The sequence below is a fragment of the Gavialis gangeticus genome, unplaced genomic scaffold (genome assembly GCF_001723915.1).
Source record: "Gavialis gangeticus isolate Ggan-Ray unplaced genomic scaffold, GavGan_comp1, whole genome shotgun sequence".
Lineage (NCBI taxonomy): Eukaryota > Metazoa > Chordata > Crocodylia > Gavialidae > Gavialis > Gavialis gangeticus.
Genome location: NW_017728993.1, coordinates 74,935,490 through 74,944,434, shown reverse-complemented (window position 1 = coordinate 74,944,434; position 8,945 = coordinate 74,935,490).

Genomic DNA, 8,945 nt, shown 5'->3' with positions numbered 1-8,945 from the left:
TAGCAACAAGTCCCACACTGGAGCACCTTCGTGCCCCAGCCAGCCCCTCTGGAGCACACTGAGCTGGGTCAGAGCAGCCTCAGGCTGGCAAGCTGATCCCCCAGACCTCCTACCAGCCAGAACTGCTCCAGTCTGGCTCAGTGTGCTCTGGTCCCAGGTACAAATTGAAACATGACTCCTAGAAGCAATAAATTCTGGTGCAATATATAACAGAGTTTATTGCTTCAAATTAATTGCACATGTAGACGTGCCCTGTATGTTGTGGATATCCTGAGTTTTTGGACAGTGTAGACCTGGCCACCCCATATAAACTGAAGGAAACCAGGTAGCAACCTGCCTTAGTTTCACTGGAGGTTTTTCAAAACCCATAGCTTTCTAGAAAACATTCTTTCAGTACATCTGCATTTCTAATGAAAACCTGTTTTAGCTGAAAATTCCTAGCTACCTCTACACTGAAGTGAAAATAGCAAGTGAAGATCTCATTGACTAAGTGTTAGAAGTTTTAGTTATATCCAGCATGATTTATACAGTGGCTTGAGTGCTCTGAATACTTTGGGAAAACTGCTACTCTGCTTTTCAAGTCCAACTGAGGTATTCAGCTGATCCACAAAAGCATTTTGCTTAGATCTGAGCATGATTTATTCTTGCTGTGGATAGCTGTTTCCATCCACAAGCGTTTGGCAGTATTATACTTCTCCCCACATTATAGCAACAGAACATAAAAGAAGGGGAGTGGAGTGGGAACCTACTTTCCTTGCTTTCATTGCTTTTAATTTCTTTGTTAATTCAGTTTAAACAGCCAACACATCCCTTAAAACATAGGTGTAGGGCCTCTGCCTAAATAGCTAGCTTGATATACTTGGACAAGGATCTGATCTCTATCTTGATACATATTCTGGTTTCTTGGCATCTCTGAATTCAAGGCCATCTGCTCTGGTGGCATTCTGCCCACTCACAAGGTGATATGCAATATCCAAGGGAAGATTTAAAGGGACAATGTAATAAAGTAAGTGTTTCACTCATTTTCTGTATGTAGTAATGACAAATAAAACTAGTACTTTATCTTATGGGGAGTTTGTGACACCATGAAAATGTTATATTTGTAGGACTATTAAGGTGTTCTATTGTGCTCTAAGATGTTCTATGGATAAGGAAAATTTATAGCATGTGCTAGGGGACTGCTCAAAAGTTGGCCGCATTTATAAACATTATTTAAGCAAACATCCAGGATTATATTGACTGCAAAAGTTCCATTGTATGATATTAAAAAACCTTCAAGACAATCCTTTGAATATTATACTTCACCGAAAGTATTTAACCAAATAATTCACACATCAATGATCATCCCCTCCCAATTTATCTGGGAAATGAAAACTCCCTAATCTGAAACAATTTTCTTTAGAGTCTGGAGGAGATGATAGAGAAAATGATTTGCATTCTTCTGCCCTCTTCTTCCTCTTTCTTTTCTGAATATCTCACAAGGGACTGAAAACATTTATACAGTGATAGAATTTGTGCTCCCTCCATTCCTTCTTTTCATTTTGCAGGTTTCCCTGCTTCGGTGATAGAGGTACTAAACTTTTACTCTTAGGCTGAATGCTAAATGATGCGTTCCATTTACAGTTAACAGGGAATAAAATTCAGCTTGAGTTCAGCTATTTGGAAATAAAAATACCTAATTTTACCAGTAATATTTGTGCAGATGACTCTCAATGCACCCCACAAGCTAAACAGTTAAATAAGAAGCTCCTCTTTTATTTGGCCATTTGCAAAAGATAAAAAAAACTTAAACAAATCAGGTACTGACAAGTGTTTGCAAAATTAAAAGTCTCATCCAAAAGATGAATACAAAAGAAAAGGCATTGTTCAAAGTTCATTTATAGCAATGGCTGTTGTTGTTTTTTTTACCAACTTCAGTGGGTTTGGATCAGGTCCTGCTTTTGACCTTGCCTTCTATTCAATTTATGTGCCTTGCAAGCAGTGTGGATTGATGTATCCAGGTACTTGCAGAAGTCACAATTTTTCACTGTGATAATTAAACCACTAACCATGCCAGCAGCCTTGCACTAAACTAAACAATGCGTATATGTATACAGTTAATACTAAACATTGATTTAGTGTAGAGAAGACAAATGCATCATAATTTTTGACAACATCAATATTTTTCTGCTTATAAATTGTCCTTTGTTTCTGGATATAGCAAGACAAAAAGAAACAACTGAAATGTAATTCCATGACAATCAGCAGTTTAGATTGCCCTGCTTAATGGACCAAATCAAATGGATGTGCCTTCAAACAAGCCAACCTTCAAAAATATAACAGAAAAGGCCTTTATATGAATTTCATAAAATTCAAATTTAGCAAATTGTTTATAAGCAAGAAAATTCTTCTTAATTTTTAATAGGCGCCTGATATGTATATTCTTTTATGTATGAGAAAAATTAAAATAGCACTATGGTTTTGTTTTAATTAAGGTGTTATTCCTGAAATAAGCTTTGTGCAGATGGAGCTCTGCATTTATTCAGAACCCCACTGGGTTTCAAGAGCTTGCCCATGTGGAGCTCATTGCAGTATGGGTTCAAAAGAGTTCTGCTGAATTAAATCATCATTCTATGAGTCATAGTCTAACTAACTTTACAGAAGGCTATGTTAAAAATACAGCCACCAAATTAACCTGATTAAATAACAAGAGGCTCTTAGCTTGCTTTCTGGTAGACTTTCACTTAGATCAAAGCATTAACACATTAAAGACTATTGTTAGTCTTTCTTCCAAAGATCAAAGGAAAAATATTTGTAGAGACTAGAACACTGTTTTATCCCCATAGGAGGTGGTCTCTCCAGGATACAGTTGTGTGGGCAGGGTAGTACTGATATGAACTTGACCCAAGAGGTATGAAAGCTCTCCAGGTTTCTAAATTGCAGGTGAAATATAGCAGAATAAAAGAATAAAGACAAGAGTATTACATTTTAGCTATTACAGCTTTCAATCAATAGAATAAAGCACTTCACCCTCCAGCATTCTCTTTTTCATTCCTATTGAGAGTATTGACATAAGTTATCTTTTCTGTTCAAGTTTCTAGACATAAGCAATGAAGTTATCATTAAATAATAATAAATAGTCAAATTCTGAATTTAGCTTAAAGCACTTTGCTATGCATTTGCAACCCCTAAACACTGATTAACAATCTGTGGAGATGTTGATGTATGCTATAAAGGTTATCCAGCATTTAGCTGTGCTAAGAAACAAGGGTTTTACAGGGCAAAAGTATTATACTTGAAAGTTATTACACAGTAAACATAACCTTCTAATATTAACATATAATGCACTTAAATTAGCTAGATACAACACTCCAGCACTACTGCTTAATTTAATCAGTGTGTTTTCACCACAGAGATCTCACTTCAAAACTTCAGGATGTTTAAAAACCCTTATCCTATGTTCTTATCTTATATTCTAAAACCCCTTATCTTATGTTCTTTCCTGAAACCTTATGTTCAGGAAATGTAAAATATTAGTATAAAACGTATTTTACTATCAAGGGATGGTAAAAAATATAAAGTTAAAAGTCTATGGTGTATCATTTAAACACTCTCCAGGGATCCAGTTGTGCCATATAAATATGGTAGCCTGGTATCAATTAGGTGATTTGAATCAATGTCCCAAATCAATTCAGCCAAATCTGACTCAGCGATTTGGCCTCAGCTGAATTGGATGAATCTCTGAATTGGCCCCATCCCTGCCAGCTCTCAATGGCTGCCCCGCCCACTGTCCCAGCTCCTGGCCCTTTAGAAGAAAAAAAAAAAGGTCCTGCCTCACTGGCTCCTGCCCCCCACTGCCCTGCACTTCCCCACACTGGGGGGGGGGGCTCTGCCACGAGCCCCCAGAAGCCCCGTGGCCACTGCAGCAACCAGTAAGTCAGGGCTTTTTTTTTTTTAAGTGCCAGGAGCTGGGACTGGCAGGGCAGCCATGGGGGGGCTGGGAGAGTGGGTGGGAGTCAGGGGGCTCATAATAGAGCCCCCAGGTAGCATGGGGCAGTGAAAATCACCCCCCCACACACACCTGGCAGCAGCCAGTGAGTGGGGGATTTCTTTTTTAAAGAGCCAGGAGCTAGGGCTGGCAGGGCAGCCATGGCGGAGGGGTCTGGGACAGTGGGAGGGGCTTGAGGTACTTAGTGGGGCTGGGGGAGCGGGCAGGGGGTCGGGCTTGATAGTGGTCCCCCCATGGTCCGTCCTCCCCCTTCCTTCAGGCCCGCCCTTCCCCACCCCCTACTTACCAGCATGGAGTCCAGGTCCAGCTCCCTGCTGCAGCGAGCGGGGACTGCCCAAATCACCAGTGCTCTCTGAATCTTTTCCAAATTGATTCAGAGAGCTTTGAAACAATTCAAACCTTTTCGTTGGTCTCCTGACTTGATTTGGATTCAGCCAAATTGGGCCGAATCGCCTCCGAATTGAATCAGCAGCTGAAGCTTCACACAGCCCTATAGCCTGGTATCATATCAGGTCAGGAGATGTTTCCTGGAGCTTTTGGGCATTGTGTTTCATATCACTACCTCAGCCTTATGTAGACTTCTGTGCAGGAGAAGTACAGGAAACCTTCCCTATTTGTGAATCCACTATTTGCAGATTTGAAAATTAGCAGTGTACCATGCCAGCTGGGTGGGTCAAAGTGAGCACTGCTGCAGCTCCCTCTGGTGTTGCACCAAGCTCCTGCCTCTGCAGTTAAGCCAGGCATGGAGCACTACATGGGGCAGGGGAGGGCAGAGCTGGGGAGAGCAGAGCAAAGAGCAGAGCCAGGCTGGCAGACAGGGAGGGCAGAGCCAGGGATGGGGAGAGAGGCAGCAGTGGTGGCATCTTCTCCCCTGGAAGCAGCTGCAGTCAGTCCCCAGGTGCTGTGGGGGAGCCCCATACTTCCAGCCTCTCATGGCGGGGAGCAGAGGGTGACTGTGGGGTCTGATGGGGATCCCCATCAGTATTCATAGATTTCATTGTTTACAGGGATTTTCAGAATGGATCCCCCATGAATGGAGAGGGTCTCCTGTACAGTCCTGTATAGTATTTTGGGTCAGATAGCTGTCTGTCAGCTTCACTGATGTAGTCTTAATGGTTGAGGATGAATATAGTTCCACCTTTGTCTGCTGGTTTGATTACTATTTTATTGTTGGATCTTAGTGACTTTCTGGCTTTTCTCTCTTTGAGTGATACAGATTGTTTTGAAGAATTTTGTTAAGAGTTTTTCTGTGAAGTTTCTTCCTGAAAGAGTCAATGTAGCAGTCCAATGTGTGGTTACATCTGCTGGGAGGTGTCCAGTCTGATGTTTTATAATTGTTTGTTTTCTCAGTTGTGGCAGGAGATTTGTTAGAGGTGGTGGTGTCCTGGCTGTGGAAGTATTATTTAGGAAAAGTCTGTGGAATAATTCTTCTAACTCTTCACATATTAGTATCTTGCCAGGTTTTTTTCCTCTGGACAGAAATTCAGGTCTCTAGAGATTATGGATGTTTCAGAATGCAATAACAAGTATTGTGTTAAGCTGATGATGTTGGTGTCCTGAGTGCTGTTGTCTTGATTCCCTCCTGTGTTGCTGATGTACTGTCTGTGATGTGGCTCTTTCTGTGATAACTGATTCCACTTTTTTTTCTTATGTAGGATGGCTGTCATCAGGTCTTTTTGGTAGTGTGTTTGGATATGCTGCGTAGTAGCCAGGTATTTCTCCAAATTAATGTCTCTTAACTTAGTAGCATACATGAGTAATGAGTATCTCTTGTTAAAGCTGATCTCTTTTGGAGTAAGTTAGGTGAAGAATGTGATTTCTCAGGTTTTCAAAAGTTCTTTCTAGTTGTGTTCATATCTGCTTACATACACACTCCTACCACTATAGAGCAAGTTAAACCATGGAGTTGTGTGTTTTAGCTAGAGTGTTGCAGGTGATGAGTCCCCTTGGGATGATGTTATATGTCTTGCACTGCCTTAAGAAGACATCATGGTGTAGTATATTTCTTTTATCTTTAGGTTGAGGGTTTTCTAATGTCCTCCTTTGGTACATGTCCTGCTTCCTGCAGCAATAGAAAAAAATGTTTTCCCTTTTCATAGAATCATAGAAAATTAGGGTTTGAAGGGACTTCAGGAGGTGATTTAGTCCAACCTCTTGCTCAAAGCAGGGCCATCCCCAACTAGATCGTTCCATCTAGGACTTTGTTGAATGGGCCTTAAAAACCTCCAAGATTGGAGATTCTACCACCTCTCTATGCAACCTGTTCTCATGCTTTACCAGCTCCTAGGGTGCATCCAGACAAGTATGGTTGAGCAGTATGTGGTGCTGCAAACACATTTGCAGCACCGCATACCACACAGTCCGTTGTTCTCCACGCTGCAAGGGCACTCAGCCTGAGCATGCAATGTTCCGTTTTTTTCCCCCACTTTATTTTTTTTTTTACCCCCGGAGACATACCAGATGAACGCAGCCATGTGGTATGTGGCACTGCAAACATATTTGCAGTGCCACATACTGCACAGTCTGGTGTTCTCCATACTGCAGGTGCATGCTTGGGCAGCGTGGACTGATAAAAAGCAGAGCTGGGTGCCTCAGAGCCACACTACAGCTGTTGGCCAGATTCTGCTTGGCAGGATCACTGTGGATACAGCCTGGGAGGCCCCCAGGACCTCAGGTAAGGCAGCTGAGGTCAGCACAGTGCTGGCTCCAGTCTCCCCTATTGCCCCCAGGGCAACTTGCCACGTGTCAATGCGCATGGCATGAGGGTTCCCCAGGAACAAGTAGCTGCAGTGCAATGCTTTTCTTTATGGTAGACTTTCTGCTATTGAAGTCTGCTATCTTGTCCTCTCTTAATGGTCTTTTCCACAAGTGGAGCATACCTATTATGGCTGTGTGAAATTTCACTGGTTGTTTCATTTTGATGCTGTTTCAACTCATCTTGAGCTTGAAACAGCAAAATTCAAATGAAACAAAGGGCTTCAAAACAGGCTTGAAACAAAACGAAGGCAGTCAAAACATTTGAAAAGTTTCAAAACATTTTGAGTTTTGAAGCTGAAGCTGAAGCTGGGCTTGCCTGCAGGGAAACAGACAGTAAGGAGAGGGCAGGGGAAGGACACAGTGAGTGTGTGCCTTAACACATGTTGGAGAAGAAGCTCCTGCAGGAGAGGAAAGAAAGGCTCTGTCACAGTTTGTCTGCCTGAGATGCTGCTGGTGCTACTGTGCTGCTCCTCATTAAGTTATTATTTTCCTGTTATTATTTAAAGTGGTGGACCAGACTGAGGCTGTAGGGGAGGAGGAGCCCTAACTGGGGCACACTACCTTGTCATAGAGAGGCCCTAGCACCAGTGAGGGTGCACCTTAACACATACACACATACTCACACATCACAAGTTTTGCTTGTCATCAGCTTGAGGTGCAATTTCCCAGAAACCCCTGCTCCTATATCCTTCAAAGCTGGCAAGATTCATTCCCTCAGAGGGAGCTACCATCCCTGCTGTTTTCATCTGAATTTGCCAAAAAATGACAAAGTTATAGGCAGTTTTGTGCTTCCCCATTATAGCCTATAGGCGAAATGTCAAAACAGTGTTGAAACAGAGAAACGATTTCGACGAAATAAAATGGAACAGTGCTTTTGAAATGAAACAAAACTTGAAATGAAATACTGTCCCATCAAAATGGTGAAACGGAAGTCAAAACGAAACAGTGCTGTTTCGCACGGCCCTACTGCCCATTTTAACCTCTTCTCATATGGCTTACCTCTCAAGCCCTTTCTGATTTTGTCACCTACCTCTGGACCCTATCTAACTTCTTTACATACTTGTTTAAAAATATGAAGCCAAAACTATACACAGTATTCTAGGTTAGGCCTAACTGGTGCTAATTAAAGAGGCTTTATTACTTCACTTATTATACCTAATAGACCTACTGATGCAACCCAAAACTGCATTCATTTTTTGTTCATCTATGACATGCTTCAGAATCATGTTGAGTATGTCACCCATCAAAACTCCTAGCTATTTCTCCTTAGTGTTCCTATCCAACCTGTTGTCACCCATTTTGTATGTGTGTTTTTTATTGTTCTTCTCAGGATGTAGCATTTTGTATTTGTTGATATTGTACTTCATGCTTATATTGAACTCCACTGAAGAGAGAGGAGTTGTTCTGAGTCTATACAGGTCTAAATGAAAATAGAGCTTTGTCCTGGATCTTGCACAATTCACCTGCATGGCATTGTTATTTGTAATGACTGTCTATAGATAAAATATGGTATATGTATGTGTGTGTGTGCTTTTCTGCCTAGAAGATTTGACACTATATTATGCTTTGCTAGTTGAATTTTATATTTATTTATAGCCTAACATGCTCTATAAAAGTAGGAGTGTCTATGTTAACATATCTGAATTCATCAGTAGGGAGTCAGGGGCAAATCCTGAAACTCTTTCTTTCATAATCAATATTCAAATGCTCCCATTAATTCATATGAGCAATGATTAACACCATTAATAAAGGTAATTCAGGAATGGCCTCTGAAGAAATCACAATTCCAAAGCAAGTGAATATCATATTATGACTTGCAAAGATTCAGGAGATGCAGTTGAGCTAAGATAAAGAAAAGATTTGTGAGTGACTACAAGCATGTAGGATTATTTAAAAAATGAAGATTTGTTATTTCAATTTTCCATATTTTTGAAGTTAGAACAAACAAGAAATTGGCTATTATCTTTGCACAAAAACAATACATTGATATTATATTGCACAACACTAAAAAACTGAAGTTCTGTGAAAATGAATTTATTTTTAATTTTAAGAACTTTTTATTTTTGTGTTATACACATGTTGATACTAAGCTTTATTATTTTGCAGTGCACAGATATTTTTTTTTGTCAGGAAGGGAAATAAAAAATTCATTCTTAATCACATCAAAGCTTTTCAATATTCCTCTGAAAACTCCTAATCC